The sequence below is a fragment of the Embiotoca jacksoni genome, unplaced genomic scaffold, assembly GCF_022577435.1.
Source record: "Embiotoca jacksoni isolate LCO1_2020_lvr unplaced genomic scaffold, fEmbJac1.0.p SCAF_51, whole genome shotgun sequence".
NCBI lineage: Eukaryota > Metazoa > Chordata > Actinopteri > Embiotocidae > Embiotoca > Embiotoca jacksoni.
The window spans coordinates 442,922-470,196 of record NW_027185405.1 but is presented as its reverse complement, the minus strand read 5'-3'; the positions used below and the strand labels follow the sequence as shown (position 1 = coordinate 470,196).

Below are 27,275 nucleotides of genomic sequence, written 5' to 3'. Positions count from 1 at the left end.
CTCACGCCGGGTGAATGCTACAACACACAATTACATCAACCTCAGCGAAACCACTACGAATGAAAGGCGGTAATGTGTCAGCGTTTGTACACGCCTGCAGTTTTGAGAACAATCGAAACTTGAAAACACCTGCAGGGTTGGACCGTGTGAGAAGTCTCGGACAGCCAGACCCGTCTTTGCTGCGCTGTGCTGCCGCTGGAGATTTGCCCACGTATCAATAAAAAAAGAAAAGAAAAAGGAAAAAGACCCTTGTTTGTTTCATATTCTTTAAACCAACCAGAATCATCTCGGGTGGGAGGTCTGGTTTGGCATTAAAACGGTTAAATCCCTGCAAAAAAAACCCCCAAAAGAACTAAGCAGATCTTCCTGATTTCATGAAACAAATCTCCATCAAAACTTTTCAGCACGTAGGTTGCATGGAGGATGTTTTACTTTGGCAACGTTGGGAGTTTTAAACGAGAAAATAGTTGGCCAAAGGCAGGTTTATTAAAATTTAAAAAAGTGCATATTGATTGAAGTTTGTTAGCGACTGGAGTAAACTAGTAAATCATGGATATTAATCACAGATTATTATTTTTTTCTCACTGTTTCTGAGTTTATTTGGAAAGGCTGCACTCGAGTTGCAGTGCCAAACATGTCCATCTGACAGGTCATTCAATCTTTCAAAATCGAGTTTTGAATAATAAGTGGCAAAAAACTTGCCAGAATAACAATCCAGTTCCCGTCCATCCGCTTGTCTCCCGTGAAAACTGAAAAACAACCTTTTCCAAGATGCTGTCACTTGTTATTGTCACGTCTAAAAAACACAAAACAACTGGAATAATCTCGCCGTGCTTGTTCGATTTTTTTTTTTTCACACCAATTTCAATTAAAAACAAGACCGAATATGAGCCTGAATTACTCAGTAAAATTCACACTGAACATTTCTACGGGACTCCAAAATCTCAACGCGTGTAAGGAAACAATAGGATCCATACACTTAAAAAAGTTTTGTTTAACGCCACATATGCTGCCCGCTCTGCTCCGGTTTGACCTCCGGACGATTGCGTGATTCACCGTGACTAATGACACACGAGGAGCACTTCATCCAAAATTTTATTTTTGTAAAAGGACTGTTAGGTAATGTCAGAGGTTTTTCGAGAAGCGAGTATGAAATAATAAATCTAAAAATCTGCCTTTTGTGTTAGGATTTTTTGAAGTGGATATTTTTTCAAAATCACGATCTCCGAGTTATGAATCCTCTGAATCTTGACAATGACAACGAAGGATCACTTTCATCCTCCATTTTCAGATTGTGTTAGAGTGACCACAAGAGGACAAAAGCCTGCATTAATGCTGTACTCTCTCTGAAGCAGCCGGGGAGGGAGGGTGTCATGACAAGAACTCTTTACTCTTCAACTTACGCTCTATTAAAACGACCCCCCACGCCCCTCCCCACCACAACATCCACATTAAAATAACAAAATTACAGTATATAAATGCTACAATCTGTAAAATGGAAAGTGGTTGTGAATGTTTGCCCCTAGAAATGTACTGTTGTTGTTTACTTTGTTAAACATACAATATTTTCTCCTGAAAGAAATGATAATGTAACAAAACACACAAAATATAGGTGCCACACACACACACACACACACACACACACACACACACACACACACACCGGCTGCTGGGCACTGGCTCAAAAGAAAGACAGATTTACACACTCACTCACAAAGCAGGCGATGATACAACAGCAGTGCTGCGCTGGCGGTTCTGAAAGACAGATTTACAAAATATCTTCACGATGAGCGCATCAACCACTCAGTTAGTATTCACAGGCAAAGCAACATCACATCAGCGATGTAATAGTTCATAAACAACAGGCTTGATGTGCATTTAGATTAATGTACGGTGACATCCGGTGCATATTTTACTTTTTTTCTATTGTTTTTCATTTATTTGTTGTATTTTACTGCCTTTAACCCCTTAGAGACTCACTATACACACTTCTTTTAAGAGGGGGCGGAGGATATTTAGGGCGGCGGTAACAGGTCAACAGTATCTCCCACATAGAAGTGGTAAACAATATCTGAAAGCTCATAAATTCAGTACAGTGAAGACACGCATCTCTGAGCGTTTAAAAGTAAACGCCGCATATATCAAGCACCTTGAATTAGAGTCGTGTGTGAAATATGCTGTTCAAAAAAACAACTTGTCAGCGATATCTTGCTCCTCTCCTCCGGATTGATAAATGTTAGCTTTCTGCTCTCTAACAGGCAAACGGTCCACAGAGATACAAGTCCATCACTGTGTGTGCAACAGATGCTGCTGTTATAGATTCTGAAGGTTTTGATTGCTTCCTACAAGAAATACAAGTCTGTCTTTTTTTTTTTGCTCACACCTGCTGGGGTTTACAGTCTGTGAAACGATTGACACATCTGTCTGATATTAGTGTTACTTCCAACCAGACGGCAAGTTTGGAACTAAAAATGAACATTGTTAACGAGTACTTAAAACTTTTTTTCTTCCAACTTATACGTGTGGACGTGCAGGTCTTGTACCGTCTGCCAGGGGGCGCTGTGGCCCCTTGAGTTCTCATTGTTACTATACTGGTTGTTTTGCCCCGAGATACCCAGTCATAAACTAATATATATACCAGTATACTTTTTCTAAAAAAATATTTTTATCTATCTCATTTTATTGTATACGTATTTGTAAACATGTTTTTCCTAACTGTCTTTCTATGCTGCTGTGGCGACAAAATTTCCCCACTGTTGGATTAATAAAGTCTAAGTCTTAAGATATGTAACATCATCTACAGAACCTATTGATGGTGCTGGTTGATATTTTTTTTATTAAAGTGCTTTTATCTTTAATAACAATTTGACTTGCTGCCCAAAACGGCTTCTACCCGCAAAGTTAGATACACTCGGGTTTTTATTTCCTGCCAGTCATCATTATCCGACAGATTTCTCAAAATGGTGGACATTTTGCTCCAGGAATGAAACAGATTTCTGTGTTGTGTTGTTGTTGTTTTTTTAATGATGGTGACACAGTTCTCTTCGCTGCGATGGGGGAAGCCTGCCATTTACATGAGTCAGGTTACTGTAAGGTGTCTGTCTGTGCACCACATCCAGCACCGAGGACAGACTGCTCAGCAAAAGGACTGAACTCTGTCCAACAGCTCTGAGCGTCATGCTTGGGCACTCTGCGATTGCACTCCTCCTACACAACACAGGGCAGAATGCAGCCCCCCTACACACACACATAAATATACACACACACACACATTTGGTCATGCCACTTTCAAGATTAACATGTCATTGCACACTCAACAAATCACAGACTTCACGGAGGTATAGCCGATAACAACGGTGAGGACTTGTAAAGCAATCAGTCCTGCTCGGTGCCTCGTCTTGCATCCAATCCAGAAGAAAAAACAAAAAAGAAAAGGAAAATCAAGTCATGTAAAGTCACAAAATGCCACTTACAGTAATGTGCCTCTCATAATTAACAAGCAAAACAACAGCAAGGAAGTGGGAACATCACATCTACTCCTACGCAGCCAGGATGGCACTTCAGTTTTAAAGTTATGTAACAGTCCAATGGTGTTAGATTACATTCACTTTGCCCTCAGAGGGGAGACAAGAGATCAAAATACTCTGAAAATAAAAGGTCTGAGTGGCTAATTGAACACTGTCCTGGCTCCACAAGTGCAGCTCAGCCAAAAACAGGTGGATGAACGTCCATTAGTTCACCTCTAAAGCTGTAAAGGAGATTTGAATGATTTCTGCTGGGGTTTGACTCAGGGCAGGAAACCTGAACTTCTGCTTGTTGCATGCAAATAATCCCATTTTAGGGTTTTTGTTTGCGTTATTTAGAGGAACGGAAACTGGCAGCACAGCACTCACATGTTCATGAGGAAAAATCCAGTCTACTCGGTGAGAACAAACTTGTGGCTGACTAAAACCGCTTTGACTCTTCACTACAAAACCAGGAAATTATCTTTTCTGGAGGCTGAAAACATCCCTCTTAATCAGATGTCGTCACTACTTCAGTTGTGGGCAGGCTGTATTGTAAATGATCTGACTGCTACGCCACCACTATCAAACATTTGTGACCGTCCTGGATCACTAATTGCTTAATTGACGCAGCTTTAATTGTCAAGGGGTGAGGGGGGGGGAGCATAGCCGTGAATCGCCGAGCTGCATTGTTTACCAAGACGTCCCCTGCTGACCGGAAACTACGTTAAACAACAAACGCCAACGCGCTTTGAACTTGAGCAGAGAAAAGAGACCTTCAAAGGGAGGAGAAAAATATGAATACAGCCCGTGTAGCCTGCAGCCATCCTGCATGTGCCAACTCTCCAGGAACTCCCGCTTGCATTTCCCACTTCACGAAATCTATTTTTTTGTGTTTCTTCTTCTTCCTTTAAAAGCAGGACAACCGGTCGCACTTGTCTTTGTTTAAAATTCCGCCCAGAAAAAAACCCCACCAACAACAACAACTTACCTTCTCTCTCTGTGAAGGTGGGAACAGGTGCTGCGCGGCGCTGCTGCAAGAGCTCTGCGGTCTTAATTAGGCGTCCAGGAGAGTTTAATGGTTGTGTGTGAGGACGGTGAGGAGCCTCGGAGTCCGAGCACCATGCTGTGGGAACAACGGGCTTGTCAAGAAAATGCGCACAACGCTGGTGACAAGGCAGAGGAGCGCATTTTTTAATTCGGTCTGGAGCGTCTGAAGTGATACACAGTCACAGCAGAGACACCGAGTGTGCCCCCCCCCTCCCCCCACGGCCCCCCCACGCCCGCCTCCCTGACTCTGACACTAGCTCACTCACACCAATCCAAATCACTTTGTGCCACAGAAAGATCTCAGCTCTGCCAGTGTAGGACCACTTCAGACGGAATGGAAATAACGAAAGAGGGCGTTTCCCGTTTAATAACACATTAACGAGATTCAAAACATATTGCAGTACAACTTTAAACCCCAGGAATGATAGTGATGCAGTAAAGTTGAAGGAGTCCAAGGGAAAATAACACATGATGATTACATACATAATTCAGCGGCAAATTATACATTTTAAAGCCACAAAAAAAACTACAAACACTAATATTAAAACGTTGTTCGAATGGAAAATACTATATATCCTGAATATTATAAAGATGCCATGGGAGTTTTAAAGGTACTAAAAACCACCTCATTTTTTTCTCCAAATATCTTCCACCAAATGAACCCCTGAGCATACAACGCTCTCCACAGGTTGCAGGGAGCACATAAGTGTCCCAAAATGCTAATTGAACAATTTGCATTTTCCCAGTGAGGCGCAATAATCAGAAATATCACGGGTGTGACCGTGGAAGAGCTGTCAGGCGCGTCATTTAACCGGAACTGGACTTTGACGCACGGTGCGCTTTGTGTGTGTGTGTGTGTGTGTGTGTGTGTGTGTGAGTGGGTGTGAGAGAGAGAGAGAGAGAGAGAGAGATTTCTGGATTGCTGCAGCCATCATTTTTTTTTTTTTTTTTTTTTCCATTTCACAGTGTGATGTTCCGTATATGACCACTCGAGGGCGCCACAGGCCGTGTTTAAAGTCCCCTACAGGGCCAAAAGCAAAAGCAGCATGAGATTACTGAAGAACATGACTGGGAGGACAAAAGGTTTATTAATAGGGGAAGGTTTAGCAGTTTGGGTTATCCCAACCAGTAGTTAAACAAATTGGCCGTAAACATGTTGAAACTCAGGAATGACATTAGACTACTTTAAATTGTGGCGTTATATTAAAAAGCAGGATAATGTTTCCACTTCTGAAATACAATAAAGCCAGATTTTCATTATGTTATATAATAATAGGGATTTGGTTGAGGTTATGAATTTACATGGCCCTCAATTCATTTTTTTCCCTGACAAATAGCTTATTTTTTGGAGACATATGGTGTCAAGCAGTAAAAAAAAACCAAAAAAAAACCAGTGCTAGTGTAAATAATGAAGTGAAGGATGCTGGATTGTGTTTAACTGCTTCTGTTTCAATGTCTCTGCATCCTCACAATCGCTCCGTCACGGTTTGCTGCACTTAAAGAGAGCGAAACCATCATTCATTTTATTAGTAACTGCTGCTGTGTTTGCTTTCTGGCTTTCTGCTTTACTGTCAGGTAGTTTTTCCAAGTAAACAAACAAGCCGGACAGATAATGCAGTCAGAAAACCTCGTATAACATTTGGACGTCTCTGCACCAGCGACAGGGTTGTTCGTACGTCCCCGTTCTCGGGATATTGAGGGGAACCTCATAATTTTGGGGGGAAATGTTCACTTGGACTCAAAAATGAACTGATTAGAATCTGGTGGTCAAAGGTCAAAGGTCACCGTGACCTCACTCATATATATGAGAAATTCATAACGTCTAAAAGGATGAAGTGATGACATTTTTATATTAAAAAAGGTCAAAGGTCAACTTCGCTCGGACATCAACGTTGTTCTGCTGAAGCTTTTTTCAGCATCATAACTCAGAAGAAGAGGAGATCGTGACCATATTTCACATTTGCTTAGATACTGAGTTGGTGACACTAATCTTATTGTACAGATCTTCTGAATTGAAATACTAATATAGTCGACACACAGCAGAACAACAACTGAACAAAGCTCAAGTCAAATTAATTGTATTCATACATGCCTACATCTCAAATCATGGACGCAAACTGCAACCTGACCTATTCTAGTTATTCTATGTGGACAGTAAACATTATTTTGCTTCCAGCTCGGTAGCAGTAGTCAGCGAAAGGGCTTTTTCCTGTTTCAACGTGACAATGCGTTTTCCCCGTCTCATGCAGAAGAACATGGCCGGCCTTGCACGGTGCTCAGACCCCATCCAAACTGAACCTCCACGTCAGTGCTGGATGCTTGCATGCTCATGTGACTGTATGGGAGACTGTTGTCGGAGCAGATGATCTTGAATGAGGTGTTTAATAATCAGATTTGGGTGTAATCTTTGGGTGTCTACATATTTTTTGCCCGTTCAGTTCTCGTGTTTCAGGAAAAGGTCAGAATTAACCCGATTGTTGCCGTTCGCATCCTCATCTCTTGCCTTTCTATCCATATTCGGCTCAGATTGAATTGTAAATGCTGTAATATTCCTGCTCACGCTTGTTATTAGTTTTTGTGATTGCAGTGTTTGCTGGTGCTCCGTCAAGCTCCAGATGTTATTTGGTGTCTGCCGGCAGTCATTATTCTCTGGGCCTCCGCCGTGCATCTTATGTCCACATTCATTCCTCTGTTCCCTCTTTAATCTAATTAGGTTTGTTTTCTTATTTCTCCCCCGAAATGACTTGTTTTCTTGTGATTTTCGTGCCTCTCCGGACTCGTCCTCGCAGATAATGAGTGTGACTGGGAAATTCTGCCATTTAGAAAATTATGACAATAACACTTACAAAGCGATGACGTGCATGAGTGACTGAATGAGTTTACAGTTCTCACGTGCTCCTTTATCGTTTCAGCAGAGGTGGTGCTGGGAGACAATTTCTCCTCTGTTCTTCTTCTGCAGTTCTTACTTTGGTCACCGGCCCTAAAAATTAAAAAAAAAAAAAAAAAAAAATCAACATTAAACTATCACTCAGTGATATAGCCAAGATTTTAGAAATATTGTCAAAACCTCATCACAGATTGCCTTTAACTTTTCTAATTACTTGGATTTTTCGTATCTTACCACTATATTTGCAGAGAGGTTTCTGTACTTGTGTGTCCCATCCTTCAACACTTCCTAAAAGGTATATTTATAATGTTATAATTATAATTTCATGAATAATGTTAATCCTTTATTTCGAAATCCGGAAGTACCGACTCCTACTTCCGGCGTGTCACCGGTCGAACGCTGCACAACGCGTCTAATATTTTTTTTTTTAATTTTTTTTTTTTTAACAAAGTTTGCAAAGTTCCCTAACAGAAGACAAAAAACACTGAAGTTTGTCTCCGTCAAGAATTGCCGACAGAGATTTGGAACGACGTTGTGACTCTTCAGAGACGTCAGGGAAGAATTTTAAAACATGTTGCTGATTTAACCGTTTCGACAGACTGCATGTGAGGTGTTTAGGGGACATCTGTAAACTGTAGTATCTACTGATAAACTGCTTTGGAGGTGTTTAGGGGACATCTGTAAACTGTAGTATCTGCTGATAAACTGCTTTGGAGGTGTTTAGGGGACATCTGTAAACTGTAGCATCTACTGATAAACTGCTTTGGAGGTGTTTAGGGGACATCTGTAAACTGTAGCATCTACTGATAAACTGCTTTGGAGGTGTTTAGGGGACATCTGTAAACTGTAGTATCTACTGATAAGAGTGCATGTGAGGTGTAGCGAGACATTTGTAAACTGTTACTGTAGAAAATAGAAAATAACCTGGGTCACACTCCTCACTTCTCAACTGCATCAGTCACACGTCGCTCTGCCCACCACCAGTCATTTTTTTCAACCTGTGGGAAACACTGTGACAGAGAGGCACACACACACACACACACACACACACACACACACACACACACACACACACACACACACACACACACACACTCACACACTGCGAGCACTTCAGTTTTGTTTATTTAGTTTTACAGCTGAAATGCATTTTCCACAAAGCTCCATGCGAATTGAGCAGTTCTTTGAGGGGAATTCCTCCTGATATGAGCACATGTTTATACTGTGGACTGGACACGCCGATCTGAGCTCTCACTGAAATAACCGCCGTCATTGTGTCTTTTCCCAGAGGGAGCACCAGATTATGTATCTCTGTCCAAGAAACTATCTGGGAAATTACAGAACCATAAAATTCAGTTTGAGGCGCTGTTAGAAGATAAACAGGCTGCGAGATGCAGTTCAAAGCTCTAAAAGAAGCCAGTGAGTGGACCAGTGTGTTTGGGTTATTTCTGTTTTATTCCCCTAAATAAAGACTTAAAAGCTTTTTTTTTTTCTTTTTTTTTCAAAGCCCCGTCTGCTGCCAGGAATAAAACCCTGGTGGAGAAATACTGAATCATTTATCTGCTCATTCATTCATTGTTTTTTATTGTCCAAAAAAGTAGACACATTGAAATAAATGAAATCGGCCAACTCACCAACCGTAAAATGTAGACTAAGAGGTTTGTTAAATCCCTTAAACTGTCAACCTCATGGTGGCGCTAAAGGAAAAACCTCAGGTCATGAGGATTCATCGTCTGAGGATTATACATTTTTTATGACAAATTCCACAGGAGTAGGTGTTGAGACATTTCAGTCCGGACCAAACAAAATGATATGACCACAGTGAGGCTGTTTCCATTTGCCTATTTTAATCCAGACATCTGGCTGCGATCGGACCACGAGTTGCCAGCTTTAGGCCGAGTCTTTCCACCCGGCATCAACATGCGTCCTGGGTGATCCGATCAGACAGCTCAAGAGTTACAGGTGCAAACAGACGCGAGACACCCATCTGCTCAGACCACATTAGGAGGTGGTCTGGGTCCATATGGGCTCATTTTTATAGCAGTGGAAACACAAATATGTCCTGGGCCACGTTGAAGGACCGTCTTGCCTGCTGAACATGTACAGAAACTAGTAGAGAGTTACCAGCAAAAGGCAGCTGTTTACCTAAATAAAATCACTGAAACGACGTGGTCGGGTCAAACCTGGCGGTTCAGGTTGTCAATTACAAAACTCATAATTCATGCAGACATTTACAAATGTAAAGTACGTCAAATTTCTAATAGACAGCGCGTTAAACCTTTAACTGCCTTTTGCTTCTAGTCATCAACTTATGTTTCTGTACATGTTCACATGTTTATTTATTCGTTTATTTACGTAATGTGCATTTTCATTTGCATTCAGAGCAGGGAAGTGCATGAGGTTGGATCACAAGTGGTCAGTTGAGACGTGTGGTAGTGCCAGGTGTAAACAGACGTGCTTAGAGCGGTCGACTTGTGATAGTATCAGGCAGGATGCTTGTTAGCATCAGATCTCTTCAGGCTAAATGTCCCCAGTGGCTTCAGCCAATACCGTTTGTATTTTGGGGCAATATCACAAAAAGTGCAGCTTCAAAATTACACCATTGTCTGCAATGACAGACATTTTGACATCTCAGAAAAGTCTAATGTACAAAACTAATGTACTGCAACCCATTTATCCATTTATAGTATATCACGCAGTACCAAAAAACCCATGTGACTACAGCTGCTGTGCCTGCTTCATAAGAATAACTCAATCTGACCGAACTGGCACGAGATACTGGATCAGTCCAAGGTCAGGATGTGTGATATGTGTTTTTTTGTTTTGTTTTTTTATGTCCCCCTTTTTCTCAAGCTGCGATCTGCTGAACGCCTTCAGGGAGGAACTGGATGTTGCGTGGCTCTCGGTGTTTCGTTGCTGGGTGTTTGCCTTCGTTAGGACAGCCTCCTTTTCTCCAGCAGCTTTCACACGCCAGATCGCTGAGGGCCAGTCCCTCCATTGGCCGAGTGGAAAAACCTCCTGGTGTGGCACTCTGCAGAAACTCGGAGAACCAACAGCGCCGCACTAATGCTAATTAATAAGGTGCACACACACATGCACACAAGTTATCTCTCTTTCCTTTTTGCCCTCGTGCTCTCTCTCTCTCTCTCTCTCTTCATGCACACACAAACACACACACTCACACACACACACACACACACACACACACACACTCTCATGCCGCCCACAGCCCTTCAGATTGTGAACTAAAATGTAAGTGATGTGTTGTGGTCTCAACACTGCAAAAAGCATCTCTGAGTCACGGAGAGACAGAATGAGCACGGACACAGTTCATGTGAGATACTGCCGGTGTGTGTGTGTGTGTGTGTGTGTGTGTGTGTGTGTGTGTGTGTGTGTGTGTGTGTGTGTGTGTGTGTGTGTGTCATCATGTTACACTCATGTCCGATACTGTGTGTGTGTAGGCTCACATCATATGCTGCCGGGCGGCCATGGAGACAGACGGGTGCGTCGCTGCTCCGGCCTCTCTGTGTCACTTCCAGAGCTCCTCGGGGAAGATACGATGACGGATGGATGACAGGTAGCTGCACACTAATGAGTGGCAGTGAGTGTGTGACTCAGAAAAGTTGTTTATTCAGTGTTTCTGTCTTGAGGAGATCATGTGTATCAGTGTTTCCCTAATGTTGTCTGAAAGAAACAAAATACAAACGTACTCGTAGAACTGTAGTTACGTCCAGTAACTATTATTTATTTCTTAGCTGGCTGTGTAACCCAGGGGAAACACTATATATGTATATGAGTGTATATAACTTCTAAGTGGAGGTTTAGGCAATGGTGAAATAGTGTCTTATGCACTTTTCGATTTCAGGAAAAACAATTGTAATCACTATGTAAATTTGACAGAATAGTTCGTTGATTTTACATACAAAACATACGATCTATTGGACCAGGATCAGCTTTGTGATGTCACAAATCTTTCCTGTCGGCATGCCCCCTTAAAAATGAGATTATCAGAGAGAAACCTTCCCTACTTCAGCAGATGAAATGCAAAAACAGCCTTCAAATTTGAACCTCTTCACATACATTATTCTGCTCCGTGAAGCTCAAACATTCAGCTGTAGAAACAAGATGAAAAACACATTTATTAGTGAGTAAGATCTGAATAATTAGAACAAACGCTAGTCTGAATCATCTATAATTTTCACATCGCTCATGATCTTCTTCAGTATAAGACGTTTGCTCGGTTTTCATTTCCAAACTTTAAGCAACCTGACAGGAGAAAGCAAATCTGACGCCATCTTTCTGCACCCGTAATGCCTTCAACGTGAGGAATCCTCAAAGAGTATAAAAAAAGGCAAAGTATGACAGTATATCTGCTCGTAGACCTGCCGAACACGAGTGTCAAGATGGCGTGTTTCCCCCTCAATGCCCGAGGGCCGAGCAGCAGATGACAGCAGGCAGAACAGCTGACTCGGTGGTCCTCATCCCCTGCACTTCTTTGTGCCTCTTGTCCGTCCGCCTGCTTCCCTGCCTTCATCACAGATCAGTCCTCCTCCGCTGCACGGCTCAGCGACACAGTCGAACTGACACCATGTTCACATCTCCCCAAGTCCAAAACTGACAGCTGAGTCAACCGGTCCGGACTCTGTGGCCGCAGAGGCCAAGAAACCGGCCACAGGAAGAATTTGGACGAGAATGGATTGATAGAGTTAGAACATCGGTTTAGTTTAAAAAAAAAAAGTGAGGGCCAGTTGGACAGGATGCATGAGGAATTTAACTTAATTAAAAGGTAGACTGTACAAGAATGTGCAAGTAAGGTTGAAACATCTCCACCGAAAGACAAAGAAGATCAAGAAATAGTCTCAGAAAAATATCCACAAAGCACTAAACACGGCTTTAATCGGCCAAGGACAAAAGGTCATTCCCCACCTAGCAGATGAAGATGGAAATGAAAGCTTAGTAGTTGGTCTGATGTCACTTGGTTTTAGGAATAATTTAGCTATTTTTTAAGTCCCAAAATATAAAATTTTATATTTTGCCTTTGTTTGGTTAGATTTATGCTCCAAAGCAGCTTAAGTTGGGCCATGTTTAGTAGTTAAAATGGAAGACCTTCATCATCATTGTTGTCATAATTAATGCGCAATTGAGGTCATGGTTAAAAGAAATGTTGACTCGTGGATTAAAACTGGAAACAAACAACCGGTGTTAAGTTCGGTGTTCTGTCGACCACACACTTCCACTCCAACACGGGCTCAGGGTGTCAGATTGAATATTAGTGTGCTCTCATTTGCATATTTGCTCATTATTTAGTCTGTTAATTATAACTACTAAATGCTGACATCATTTAAAAACACACCAAGAGTTATTTTTTGATAGATTCTTTGCCCTCCATGCTGCTGTTTGTTTCACTTTATGCAGGAACAGCATGAATGTCAGTTTGCAGATACTTATGGCTGATATTTATACTCAACAACTTTTATGCTCGTCGTTTTAGGTCTTACGTAAACCACTTTGAATTCCCTTGTTGTTGAAGGAGGCTGTACAAAGAAAAATACTCTCTGCTTGCCTTGAAATCCCGACTGAGTGAAAGTGAACCGATGGGCTTTAACACACTGCTGAGATGGATGTGCTTGTGTGTGTGTGTGTGTGTGTGTGTGTGTGTGTGTGTGTGTGTGTGTGTGTGTGTGTGTGTGTATCAGGCTAATATTGCTAATGCTTTTTTAAATGCCAGATGTTGACCAGTTGCATCACTGGCCTCTAATACAATAAAGAACCTTATAAAGGTCCTTTATTGAATAAAGGACCCATCACATAAACGAGTCCATAAAACCTGCAATGAGATTATATTTTCCTTCAAATTGAATTTATTAATTCATTACATTTTTCATTTTGGGCTGTAATTAAAGTCTTAATTAACCCACAAGTCCTTGAGTAGGTGTGTTCTGGTGTCAACCCGCATTGAGACAACACCAACCTCAAAGGGACACTGTTTATTGCAGCTGTTCGTAGATGCTTCTAAAAGGTCTGAATAGTTCCTTGGAGGCCACGAGCAGAAACTCTAAATACCTGTATACTTCCAGTATTAAATTGCCACTAATTAAAGAAATTGTCACTCATTAAAAGTTTAGTTTTATTTAAATACCATTAGGCGGCAACACGCTGAATTAAAGTGTGTGTGTGTGTGTGTGTGTGTGTGTGTGTGTGTGTGTGTGTGTGTGTGTGTGTGTGTGTGTGTGTGTTTTAAAGAGATACAGAAGGAGAACGAGCAGAAAGGGACAGCGAGAACTCCCAGATCAGAGCCCATTCACTGGAACAGACACTTCATGAAAATGTTTTGACACCAACATCTGTTAGAGACACCTTGCGTCAGCTGATGTCTCCTGATCTCCTGCAGCTGTTCCGTCGCTCGCTACACCGTCATCTCGGAGCTGAAACGCCGAGACTGAGAGATGAACTCACACGGTAATATTAAAAGAATAAACTCCCTGTACCTGCAAATCTGTGATGGTGTCAGAGTGCCTGTCCATCATCCTGCAGATGAGCCTGGCAGTTTGTAACTCTGTGTGTGTGTGTGTGTGTGTGTGTGTGTGTGTGTGTGTGTGTGTGTGTGTGTGTGTGTGTGTGTGTGTGTGTGTGTGTGTGTGTGTGTGCGTGTGTGCACGGACTGAATATACTGTAAAAAATTATTCGGTTTTACTTCACAAGACAAAGAGATGCTTTGTCTGAAAAGATGCATTATTTAATACATTTATTGTGTTATTCGGCTTAATATGAGACAGAGTGTACCGTGAACTCACACAGTTACACAGAAAAGGGCCCATCACAGTAGCACACTATTTAAAAATGTAGCTTTGAGTTAATTGACTTGAGTAAACACTACTTGATATTCAACAATTATAAATTCAAAATTTATCCCAAGCATCTTTTTCCGCATTATGTTCTGTAAAAAAAAAGAAGTTTTTACATCAGCACTTATCGGCAAATGTATACTGAAATATCTGCAACCAATATTGGCCCATATATCTGTCAGGCTGTAATATTTTTGCATGTGAATCTTTGCATTTAACAGAGAAGCATTATCTTTCGTTTAAAAGTTGTGTTCCTGCTCACCCGGCAAATATAAGTCCAATTTTCCCTCAATCTGCTCCGATTTAGTTCCCCACCGACTCCCTAGTGAAAAGTTCGGCTTTTTGGCTGCTAAATGCTTCATTGTCCTCTCAATCTAGTTGCTAACTGTGCCTGTCTGCTGTTTGGGACCGTTTGAGCTGCTTTGTTCTCCCCCTGGAGAGCGTTGACGAGCGCGACGAGGACAAACTAAAATATCAACTTTAGAGGCCGTAAAACCGAAAACGGTGAGCTGAACGACACTAAAAGGCGCCATAAAACTCGGACAACTGCAGAACTGGGTGATGATTCTCTGCTGTGTTAACAGTGCAAGTAACCATTTATTTTATAATACACATAATTATTTGACTCATTGCTGACATAAAAATGCCAAGCATTAAGTGTTTCTAGGAGGTTTTATAACAATAACCGGGGACCAGAGGATTTTGTAGTGTTATATAAAGACCTGTTGGAGGGCAAAGTAATGTTACAGTAAGAAATCTAACTGTAATAGTAACTGGTAGTGTTCAGCATCTGATAGTTAATTATGTGTTGTGTAATAATAAAACACACTTTCTCTTAACCTAACAACTAAATGCCAAAATAGCATTATTTTAATGAATTGTTTGAAAAAAGCTTGTTTTTCTTATAAAACACACCGTTCTGAAATGAAAGAGCTTTTTCCTCTGACTCATGTAGGCAGGGGTTGTCACTAGGTCACATTTCGGTCCTCAGCACAGACAGGATATGAAAAACATCCACAGCTGTCCTCTCACACACATTAACACCCCCCCACCCCCTTACCCCTTCAGTACATGCACATAAACACACTCCACCTCCAGTCCTCTCTTTGTCTATGTGTCACCAGAAGCTCTTCCATGGATTGCATAAGCACGTCGCTGCCAGCATCATCAGGTCATCTTCACAGAGAATCTTCCAGACAGAGACACAGACAGGGGGGAGTGATGGGGGGAGTGATGGAGAGATCAGATAGATGTGTGTGTTTGTGGAGGCGAGAGGAGGAAGTGGTCTGTCTTCATTTTTTTTTTTTGCTGGTGGGGGGTGGGGGGGGACCTGTAAAGTGAGTGATGACAGGCGTGACGATCACACCTCTGGCTGACTAATCCCTCCTCTGCCATTGGCAAATGAATCTGTTGAACGGTGACAGGCCTGGATGATTGACAGCTGGATGCTGCATAAAGGAAATGGAAAATGAAAACAGTACAAAACTGCAATTTTGTGGACTGTATGTATGCATGTATTAGCTTCTCTTCTCCAGGCTTACCGAGTAATTATTTCTTCAAGTGAAGTCTGGAAGACATTTTAAGTGCAAATCACTACCTCCTATTCGCACAAAAAAAAAAAAATCAATCTCAGCTTCTCTGCATCAACAGACGTAGCACAATGACTTCTCTCTGAAAAGATCGAAATCCAGTCTGCAGCATATTTATAATTCTGATTTCCACTTTATTCAGAGGGGAAGGGGCGCCGCGACTCGTCGCATGAGAAATCACAGCCGGTTCTCATTACCACGGCGTTAAGATTGCTGCTGCTTTGTCAAATCCGTTGGCGTCGGAGAGACAAACTGAGGATGCCCTTTTAGTGGGTGCTGTGGCCACCCAGGTCAAAGAAGGAGGTCATGTGACGGAGTAGAAAGAGTGACAACATCTATGTAGAGAGGAGGTTGGGGAGGAGGCTGTGAAAATGGACGAAGTCTGCGGGTCTGAAAAGTAAAGCCAATGCACAAGGTGTCCTAAAGTGCAATACCACCGAGGGCCACCAGAGGCCGGCTCCAATAGACTCCCATTCAAAAAGTGTCAAATTCTCCCATGAAATACAAAGTCAATACATTTTTGTCATTCGGTAAATACACTCCTCCTGTTCGGCGTTCTGGTGGTCCTTCCATAATTAATTCCATAGTTGATTAGATATCACACTTCAAAGAGAGGTGTGTTTGGGAGCTTGTCCAAATATGGTCATTTCTGGCTCCAAAAAAAACAAGATGGTGACAAAATGCCAGACTGGAGGCCTCAAAACGTCAGTTCACAGCTGTTCGGCTCCTGAATGGAACGAACAGGACTTTCGCTGCATGTGTGTTCGACGCTGTGAGAAAGTCCGTGTGGATTTCTTTAAAGTAAAGTGACGTATTTACTTCATGCCACATATGTTCAGTAAGTTCTGAGACGAATGTAATGTAAAATGACTTATTTTAACCCAAATCATGACGTTTTCTTGACGCTAACCAAGTAGCTTTGGTGCCTACACTGAACATATCTTGTCCATCTTTTAATATTCTGTCTTAAACCTGCATTAATATATTTTTTGGGCTTCCTCCCGGCAGCTGTAAACAAGACACCAACACACAGTCCTCATACAGTTGATTTAAAACCCTCAGAGCTGAGTCATCAGATGTGACCCATTATTTGACCCATCTGAATTTGATTTAAACAGCCTTTCATATATCATAAATTGCAACGCATGATGGCCTAGAAAACTGGATGTTTTTTTTTTTCATGAGCCTTTTTGAGTCTTTTCAAGCACAAAACCAGAAGTCTGAGATCGCAGACAGAAAGCGGAGCCGATCCTTCCCATCATGTTTTAAACATCTCTGCTTGATTAACCGAGCGAACAAAACAAACCTTGTGATTGATGCGTCACGGCAGACGAAGCAAGAAAAAGCAAAACAGACGAATAGATTTTTTTTTTTTTATGTCGTACCATTTTTGAGGAGATGTAGTTTGGCATTTAGGTCCACTGTGTTTTATTTTACAGTCCTTGTTGACTTTGTACCTGAAAGCTTTACAGATTGTAAGCCAGGCAGTGCAAGAGAGAGACAATTACATAAAAGCTGACCCGGAGAGGAACAGATTCATATTGGAGTTTGTTTGTTTGGTATTTTTTTTCCCCAAAATTTTTAATCAGCAAGCAGCTGGTCTGGTTTTTAGACCCCTCCCCCCCCCCAAACAAATTTAGTGCTGGCAGTTTGAATGGGACATAATTATGGTTTTTGCTAAAGAGATTCACCCATTTTACCGACTTCTACTTGAATATTTTATGGTAATTACTCTGAGGTGTTTATCTGTGGGAAGCAGAGAGAGCAACAGCCTGCAGCAGATAACAAGACACCAGATCTGTATCTCCGAGCTCCCGCCGAGCTCACCTGCCAGTGTGCGTGTGTGTGTGTGTGTGTGTGTGTGTGTGTGTGTGTAAAAGAGTGCTCAACATGTCTCTGTAGACAGTATGTAGCTTTGTCTGCGAGCCCCCCCACACCCCTGAGAAGAATAGGGTCAGATTCAGATTCTAGTTCACTGCCACCAAGGACACAGCAGCAGCTCTGGTCTTTACAAGAAGACAGCGGAGGGGAGTAATCAGACCCCTCCCCTGCTTTGCATCCACATTAAAGAACTACTTTCTACTTTCTGAGGGAGTCTATGGGGAAAGACAATAGCAGCACATGCATATATTTGGACTTGTAATGAGGGCACAGCCCACCAATTAACAAGGGCTGCTGTGTGTGTGTGTGTGTGTGTGTGTGTGTGTGTGTGTGTGTGTGTGTGTGTGTGTGTGTGTGTGTGTGTGTGTGTGTGTGTGTGTGTACGTGGACCACTAGTCCCGGCAGGGGATGGAGACGGAGCCCAGCGGAGAGGAACCGACCCCATTCAGAGCTGGTAATCCAATTCTGAAAGCTGTCTTTCAGAGGAGGAGTGTGTGTGTGTGTGTGTGTGTGTGTGTGTTTGTGTGTGTGTGTGTGTGTGTGTGTGTGTGTTTGGGGCTGGGGGGTGGTATAAGTAGCAGAGAGTAGTTCTTTAATGTGGATGCAAAGCAGGGGAGGGGTCTGATTGCTCCCCTCCGCTGTCTTCTTGTAACTGTTCATTTGTTTTGTTTTTTAAATCCATGACTCCCGCTCTGGGAGGGGGGGGGGGGCTGTAGACAATTAAGACAACTGATTCACCCCTACCTCCACCCCCCACCCCCCTTCAGGAGCTCTGTGTCCCCTCTGTTCGATAACCCAATAACCGAGTCCTTTTATCAGAGGCTCAAGTTTCACACTCCGGCTCTCTGGAAAGATTTAAAAGGAGAGAAACATCGGAGACCTCGAAGGGACACATTAGTCCAAACCACTTAATTAGCATGAAGTTCTCATCAGGAAAAACGAGGGACTTTTGGAGCATAAAAATGTACATCGTCCATCCTATCATACGTACAGCAGCGTCGGGAAGCAGTCAATTTTCGTGAGTAAGTATTTCAAGTTGCGTCGCTTGATCAACATCAACATCTGAGTTACGTGCGTTTTCTTTTTTTTGTAGGAAAGAAACTTGTTCGACGTGCCGTCATCTCGGAGGATCAAAGTGACATCACGCTACGGTTCAAGTCGTTTCCAAAATTTGAAGGCGCTCAAGTCCGTTACGACGGTGAAAATGCACACATCCCTGTGGTCACCGAAAACGAGTGTAACTCGGGTGCTGATGTCGATCAAGCGATTTGACTCGTGACTGTATATGGATGGATGATGAACTAATAGGCCCCTCATGCTCCCCCACAAGTAGTTTCATCACCTGTAACCGCGGCTTCTTCTCACAACAGGACAACTTTTAGATGCTTGGCAACATAAAAAAAAAATCTAAGTGAGAACGTGTTCAAATGATCTGCTCCTTCAGGGGGAAAAAAAAACTGTGAAGACCGTTAACACAAGCTTAGTTTGTTTGTTGCGGCGAGTTCAGGAAGTAGATGAGAGGAAAGTGGAGTCGAGTCCTCTGAATGATGTACGGAAGGACGCTTTGGGCCGCTGCATTATTGAAACAAGGCGATAGAGAAGAACGGATGTCCGTCTCACGTTCAGTCAGCTACGCCTCATGTTTTTGAAATGCAATGTGTTTGAGGTGGAGGCAGAATATAGAGAGGAAACGAGACCACGCATTTACGCTCGGCCGCTTTAGGACTTTTGCTTCCATTGTTATGTGCGTTTTCAAACAGCTTTCGAGAGAAGTGAAATTAATGTCGGTGAAGACCGGAGGACTGAAACTAAGTGGGCGTGAGAGGGGAGGAGGAAAAAAAAAAAGTGTCATGTAGAAGAAGAATGAGACAAAGAAATGGCTGAGAAAATACGAGAGAGAGAGAGAGAGAGAGAGAGAGAGAAGAAGAAGAAGAGGAGCCGATAATGAGGGCGCGAGGGATCCCTGGAAAGCCCACCAGGTCTCCTGCAGACCGCTGGGAACATGCAGCACTGCAACAGAGCGGCCGTTATTTTCTTTTGTGAGCCCAGGAAACCAGAGATGCTCCTCCGCCCGGCTACTGAGTGACATCAGCCGCTTGGGGAGAAGACACACACACACACAGACAGTAGAAAAAGACACACAAACACACACACACACACACACACACACACACACACACACACACACACACACACACACACACAGAGACAGTAGAAAAAGACACACAAACACAGACATCCCCAAACCCTCTAAAGTGGCTAAATATTTGCATATACTGCTGTTCCAATTATCCTCCCGGCTTCCTCTTCTGCTCTTTTATCTGCGGGTGAAGACAAGTCCATGTGAGGTTTAATGAAAGTGAGACAGGCCCTGTCATCTCTCTCTCACGCTGGATGCTGCCTCTTTCTCATTACACTATTACAGCAGAAAACAAGGAACGAAAACAAAGGTCTTGTGTGTGTGTGTGTGTGTGTGTGTGTGTGTGTGTGTGTGTGTGTGTGTGTGTGTGTGTGTGTGTGTCTGTGTGTGTGTGTGTGTGTGTGTGAGAGGCCGTGGGCGTAATAATAGTGTGCCGATTCTTAAGTGCAATTTACATATAGACAGCACCTACACATGGGCTTACACTCAACATGGAGGCTCCATGCGTGGGGACATTACCACGATGCCACCTCATGCCGTGGACACAAAAAGTAATAGAACGGTGTGTACGCGAAAGATTTATCATTTTAAAGTAGTTTTCTAAGTTAATCTTATTTCACTGGGATCACGTTGATACTTAAATCGTAAGTGGATGCGTCGCCTTAACCTGTATCATTACCAGGTGAAAGCAGCGAATCCATTTCATGGGAATGTTTTGCCGTCATATCTTTGCTTCTCCTCTCAGTTTTAAGTCTAGTGATATTATAATGATTTTTTATTATTATTATTGGTAGCTATGGAGCAAAATGGCGGACTGACCGACAGGCTAGCCTCTTCATAGCAACGAGCACAACAGGAAAATAAAAATAAAAGAAAATCATATTCCTTTGCCAATAAGTAACGACAATTTAGACCGTTCTACAAATTAATGATGCGAGTTTGTCGCACTAATTAAGAATAATGAAGCTGTAATTTGTCTCGCACCTACCAGGTGTAAAAAAAACTGACATGAGAAGGAGGACAGTCTGTTCACACCCACTGAAGAGGTCCAATCAAGCTGGATACCTGAAAATACCTGTGTGGGAGGCCGGCGGCTGCCTCCAGACCGTCTGTGGGCTCAGAGGTGACTCTCTGTTATGTTTCAAGTGTACATAACGACATAAAAGCTTCACATATTGTTCAGAAGTTAAGAAAGAAATATGTTTTTTTGGCCAACGTCGCCGGGCTCATTACTCGACTTTCACCGTGGGAAGGTAAAGCAGCTTGGAGCTGCAGCTCAGGCAGCTACGCTTTAGTTGAAAAGAAAAATCCTTTACTTACATTTAAATTATAAAAGCGAGTTTATTTGTGAGATCGAAGCCAAACCAAAGCTTATCAAAGACCAGACTCAGACTGTTTCTGTCTGGTGAAATACATCCGAAATTCAAGAGCTACATCAAACCGGAACATTTTCTGTGGTTTTTTTTTTGGTTATTTTTTTATCTAATCAAAAGTGTTTGGATTGGATTTCCTCACCTTAAACATGTCACATGTTCAGACTGTTCAATTTCACATTGAATTTATATCACGACATGATTTACCAACATCGAGGGGCGCTGCGGAAACATGGCTGCTCGGGCTTTGGTTTGTGAAAAGAAAATAAATCTTCAAAAGAAACTTCCCAACTTCAGTGTGGCATTTCGCATGCTCTTTGTTGCTCTCGCACACCTACACACTCTGTTTGCAGCCGTGGTCTTTTGCCTTTCCCGCTTGATGTTTTTGAGCTAATGAATGTTTATGGAGGAGTTTCCCCGCGAAACCAGCCGATAATGATAATGGTGCAAAAAAAAAAAAACTCGCGAAAGACACAAAATTCACACAGAGAAGACGAAATGAAGCGGAGAAACGTGCTTTTAAAATGTACAGCGTCTATACATCCTATACATCCGATCCCCCCCACACACACACACACACGTTTGCCGAGCTCTCTGCCTCCTGGAAACGCACATCTTCCTGGGAGTTTTTTTTTTTCCCTCGCTCTCTGCCTCCTGGATATTGAGCGGTTTTCGCTCTGCAGATAACAAAGTGTTTGTTTTTATTTCAGATCGCAGCTCCTGTGTGGGCACGGGGTCAGCGAGTGGTGCACTGCAGAGGGGAGCATGTGATTCTTTGGGAGTCTCTGTAAACAACCGGGGCTGTAGGTCTGCAACGGATTCAGCCGCTGCAGGCGTGATGAACATCAAGCTCGTGTGTCTTCTTGGTTGTGCATCGTTGCATGTTCGTACCCACGAATGATCGTGTTTTCTGGTGCGGGTGCGACCGTATGACTCCACCTCCACGTCAGTAAAAAAAAGTACAACATACTACGGGGTGGGAATGAGAACCTTTAGGAGAAGGGAGGGTCTTTCTTACCTGCCTTGTTTGGTTCGGACCTTCAGACGTTTCCATTGTTGAAAACACTTTTTTGTATGACTCTGACTTTTGGAGTCATCAGAGGAAGTTGAGGCCGGCTATCTTCACGCATTAAAAAAAAAAAGAGAGTATTTAACTGTAATTTGGTCAGACGGCAGTCATGCAAAAAATATCATGATAACTTCGTGGCAAGAAACTCATCTGTTCATTTTTCTCCATTTCAAACAGAAAAAGGCTGCCGGGGAAATTGACAACGTGTCGACGCTCGAACAGATGGAGTCCAGTTAAAGGGAGAACCCGGCCCACGAAGGGCGAAGCCGACAAGATGAAGGTACGTCGGGCTAATTTCTACAACAAATGAAGCCAAAAACCCAACCGGATCAAAAGATTTAAAAAAACATGAACTTTTGGGGGAAAACGACCTTCGATTATAGAAGATAAAAACCCCAAAGAACATACTTCAGTTGTTCTCACAGAGCTGTGAAAGAAATGAGATTGCGGAGCGAACGTGTGACATCACCATTTCAGTTCTCTAAAGCCAGATAAAAGCAGCCCCCCCCCCCCCCCTCCCCATCTCCCAACCACACACACACACACACACACACACCTCCCAGTGATGTAGCTTAATGAAGCCATGTGTGAATCAGGATATCTGGCTGACACTTTGTGAGTCAGAGCACGTGCGCGTGAGAATCAGTGTTTTCCTGCCATGCCTTCACCACTGTGTGATGCGCTGAAGTATTTATCTTTTTCATGTTTATGCAGAGCCGAATTAGCTCCTCTCTTTCCTCAGGCGTGCCTCCACATCACACACACACACACACACACACACACACACACACACACACACACACACAGAGAAGAGGGAGGCATGAGGAGTAACGAAGTAGGTCACAGAAATTAGACCTAGCGTCCGTCCCTTCGCTGGCTCATGTGAGCATAAACAACAACAACAACAACAACAACAACAACAACAAAAATGACATCGGCTGATGGCCGTCCATCCGTCTGTCCCTCTGGCGGAAAACTTGATCACAGTCCCGGCCATCTGCTGTGGATGATCAGAGCTGACAGAAGTCCGCCGGAGAGAGCGGAGCTTCCCTCTCATCGCTCCGTCGGTTCTCCCCGTTCATCTGTCCACCTCCTCTCTGAACTCTGCTGCCTCTGTGAAAGGCTGCGCGGCATCCAAAGAGAGAAAAGGGCCGACAGAGGAATCATTATCAAGGAAGTATGTAATTTACAAGTGAAGTAAAACTAATGACAACTGAGGGCGATAACTGATTTCAGTGTTTCAGGTCGATGAAGCCAGTATTTTTCTAAACACGCCCACAAACTTGACCAAATGTCACCGGTTTCAAAAATGCTTTGACTTGTAACGATTTGTGGATATAAAAGACAGGAATTTATCTTTTTCCTCCCCAGCGAAAAAGGCCATATCTATTTGAAGAATACTTGTTATGTTAAAAACACAACATGTTGTGTAAGGCAACTAAATCAGCCTTCTTTTTAAGGTAAGAAATGTCACACAAATAACCGGTTTGTCGCAATCTTTGCTCTATTTCTTTGTGTTTTTAAGAGATTGCCGGTCAAGAATGTCGAGAGCTTTCCATTCGGCCGTCCTGTGGGCGTGTTCCTGCCCTCCTCTATCCCCTGATCTCAACAAACACCTGCCCCAAATTACCACCTCACTCATTCACTCATGACTTCCTTTTTTGTTTTTGCAGATTATTTGTTGTTCCATCTGAGCTTTTATAGTTGTATGCTTCCTCTCTTCCTGCCTGTTTTTTTTTTTTCTTTTGGGGGAGGTGAGGAGGGGGGGGGGTATTTTTGCCATTTTGGACTTATGCAGCTGCCTGATCTGATTGCCGTGCTCTTCCTGACCTCGAACACACCCTGCTTATACCTCTCCAGAGGGTCCGATCCCTGTTCTCCGGAACAAGACTCACTTTTAATACCCACACTGGCACGCTATTTAGTATGCCAGACAAAGATTTAGCCTGTCCTAATACATGGTACATGAAATGTAGTCTGCCGAAAGTACCAGGATGTCCCACGACATCTGCTCGTATTTTGCGGGCCGGCGGGCTTCTCTCGCTGTTCTGACCCACAATCCTCCGTGTGGCGGAAGATACGTCACATCGAGTGAATTGGTGGCGCTGATTCTTCCCCTGGTTGCAATTTGGCAAATGGAAGAAGAAGAAGAAGAACATGGTTGAGTTTTTTGATGCTTCAGAAACACATTTATATCACATTTTTCTCTTCGCCCTTAAGAGAGCTCCCCAGTTACTGCAGGGACGAGGACTTTTCAAGAGGCTCCAGACTTTCTCAGGCAGAAGGGAGAAAGCGGCCGGAGAAATATTCGTCAGCCCGCTGAATGACAGCGAGTTTAATGAAAGGCTGCAGACTAGATTGCGCGGGGACGACGTTTGCGGTCGATCTCATTAGAGACGCTCACATCTCCCGCTCAACGCAGTAACGCCGAAATGAAAGCGATCACAGGCACTGAGATGTTTGGCAACAGTGCAGCAGCAGCAGCGACGACTCGGTCCGTCGGCGCAGTGATCACACAAACAGCCGATCGTGTCGCGTCACGCCTGGCGACAGGGTCAGCCCACCTCCTCAGGAAGACAGAAGTTTATGTCGCTTCGTTGTTCCCTGAATCACACCGAAGCTGAAGAAGAAAGTCTCCAAATGTTTGACTTTTTGAAACTTTCACGGTGAAAATGGAGAAAAAAACAAAACCCTTCAAATGTCACATAATTAACTGAAATGGCAAAGAAGGTAGTCGAGGATTTATTTCTTTTGTTCGTTCAGATTTAGCTCGACGTGGCTCGACTGGACAATTAGGAAAAAACAAATGATTGACGTTTATTATCTAAAGAAAAGTTCAGCTAACTGCCTTTTTTCTTTCTTTTTCTTTTTTCTCCGAAACTTCTCCGGTCCTCACCAGGCGAGGTTTACCTCACCCAATTATATAATTTCCGGCCGAGAGCAACGCATGCGAAACTATAAATTGTCTCCCTCTGCAGAGGGAAAGCGAGCGAGGGCAAGAACAAATGGTAAATTGGATGTCAGCGGCACCTCTGAGCCCGGCAGAGCGCTTATTCAGAGCGGGGATGAGCTCACATTATCAGGGATAAGCTGCTCTAACAGCCCACCCAGCGAGCCTCCTGCGCTCCCGCATTGTTCCAACACGCTCTGACTCACAAAAGGCAAGAGAAAAAAAAAAAATACATGGAAACCTCTGCGCTGCGGTTCCTCCTTGCTCTGTGTGACTCACAAAGCTGGACTACATTTAGCCCGCAACATCAGCTGCCAACACGGCACCGACGAAGGAGCCGGAGAGCTGAAATGTTAAAGGCGGCGTGCACCGCACGTTGAAACGCAAGACGTACCGTTATGATATGGAGTCAGAGCGTAAGAGTCTTTTTTTTTTTTTTTTTTATATAACTTGACTTGCAGAGCTCGAACGTGTGAAGGCTGCTAAACGGCCTTCGTCCTCCGCTGATGAACAGGCGGCCAATCGCGGCGCAATCAAGGTCAGAGCACTCAAGCCGAGCCGTGACAATTTCGCCGCCCGCAATTTACCCACAGTTTCCACTTGTGCACTTTCGAATGAATAATCCCATTAACTGCAAACAGAACAGCTTGTGCACAACACATAAATACATAAATGGTTGAGGAATTAATCAAATCCTCTGCAGTGGAGTGTTTTGGGCTTGAGATTTCTTCCTCCCTCTCTGTTGTTCGTTTTGGTTTTGGTGTCGCGAGGGAATCTGCATGTTCTGGTCTGAGAGGCTCTCGAGTGGAAAAGCCTATTCATGCATTAACGAGGGGATTTAATGCATTGGAGTGCCCAATGGACGGTAAACAGTTTGCTTGTGTGGTGTTCGGGAGTTAAATGCGATCTCGTGAGTGCATGTAGCCCGATGGCTCCAATCAGAGGCCATTTTGTTCCTCGCTGGTATTTTCTCTGATGTTCTTGTCGGCTGTTTGTGTTCGTGGGGAAGGCTTTACATTCCTCTGGGCTCGTGTTCATGTAACGTGTTAGTAATTACCAACCGTCGCTAATAACAAGTGTAATTTTACACACTTAATTCATATTTAATGTCGCGCTACACTTAAGGAATTAGCATTTAACTCGGGTTTTTGTTACCAAACAATTAATTGGCGATATGATATGGAAACAAAAGGTATTTGCAAGGACGGTTTCCGTGTTGTACAAAGCGTGTTGCGCACGTGTGTGCAGCTCGATAACGACCAGCTCTTTGTGGCTCTGTTCAACTTTTAATTAGTGTTCGCAGCACGTCTCATTAGTTCTGCTAGATGTCTGTAAGCGAGACTCCAGAATCGTGCTCTACCAGCTCTGTTGGATTCAGGGCATCTAACGCTGACTTCAAAATGGGCTCATATTTACTGTGTTCACGAGAAGTGAGTTGTGACCAAACCGGACATCACTTATTGGTTTGCCGCTCCGAAGCCTCGAGATTCTGTGTTTCTTTTTGCCTGTCGCCGTCTTGCTGCTTTGGAGACAGACATGACCATATTTGGACAAGCTGGGGAGGAGTGAGCAGTGAATCTTGACGCTATGCCCCGCCCACCTTTATCAGAAACCTGACCGCACCGAAAGGCCTGTCGTTCAAACAGACACCCCCCCAAACATACCATATTTTTAGGCCTAATATCGAATTAATGACGGGATTATTTTTATAAAACTAAACAGGAGTGACTTTAATGAACGACGCCATTATGACTTGTTGGAAAAAAGAATTTGAGTTTCATGAGAGAAGTTGAATGTGATTTTATGGAGCCAGAGACTTTTTGGGGCGAACCCCTAGTAGCCCTCGGTGGTATTACAGTTTAAGGCACTTTTGCATCGGCCTCATTTTTCAAACCCAGAAGCTACGAACAGAAACAGGCCGTGGAAGTTCATTTTTTGTCGGATGGTAACTTATTAAATTGCAAATTTTGTAGTTTAGAGTTTTTCTT

At 43.2% G+C, this 27,275-nt stretch overlaps 1 protein-coding gene across 1 annotated transcript in view; it reads right to left on the bottom strand.

Annotated features, from left to right (window-relative positions):
• rin1b (Ras and Rab interactor 1b) overlaps window positions 1-4,755 on the bottom strand; it is a 29,705-nt gene extending 24,950 nt beyond the window's left edge. Inside the window, exon 1 of the mRNA XM_069172275.1 lies at window positions 4,495-4,755. The gene's annotated coding sequence lies outside the window, so the exon portion shown is untranslated. The remainder of the gene's footprint in view (window positions 1-4,494) is intronic.
• Window positions 4,756-27,275: the final 22,520 nt, after the last annotated feature.